Below are 790 nucleotides of genomic sequence, written 5' to 3' on the forward strand. Positions count from 1 at the left end.
GGATACTTATTATATTAGAATATGCATCTTAAATTATATATATTGTTTGGTACTAGTGTTGGATAATTCTATTATATATTGTGTTCAATAGTTTGGATTATATAAATGATGTGTTGGATGTTTGAATATTTTGTTGGACATGTAATATACTAAATTAGATGCAATGAAAGATATGATGAACCAACAGTTAGAGAGAGACCATGCGAGCTGAGATGGAGGCTAAACTACAAGCTGAAAGAAATCAAATGCAAGCTCAAATACAAGCTCAGATTACAAGTTTGATGGATGAGTTGCGTCGCAATGGGATTCTATCCACTTCTATGCCACTACCTCAAAATACTCAGCAAGTTGAACATTCTGTTAATTTAAATGATGAAAACTTAGGAGATGATTAGATTATGTTTATGAGTATGAATGTTATTGTTTCTAACGATGGATACTTAGTACTGTTTCTAACTATATTACTTTATTTTTGATATTGTTTATGAGTATGGACGTTTTAATATAATATATTTTACAATTATATTATTGATGTATTATATTATAGGTTTAATGCAGGTATGTGATATTAATTAGCGGGTATATATATATTTTTAAAATTTTACAATTTAGCGACGGACAAATATTATAGTAAATTCGTAGCTAAGTATCTAATAAAATGAAGAATACTGACGAAATAGCGACGGAAAAATTTGTAGTTAACTTTAGCGACAGATCATTCCGTCACTAAATCGCAGCTAAATAACATCAAATTTAAATAATAAAAACGAATTAGCGATGACACATTCCG

This window comes from Ipomoea triloba, chromosome 16 (genome assembly GCF_003576645.1).
Source record: "Ipomoea triloba cultivar NCNSP0323 chromosome 16, ASM357664v1".
Lineage (NCBI taxonomy): Eukaryota > Viridiplantae > Streptophyta > Magnoliopsida > Solanales > Convolvulaceae > Ipomoea > Ipomoea triloba.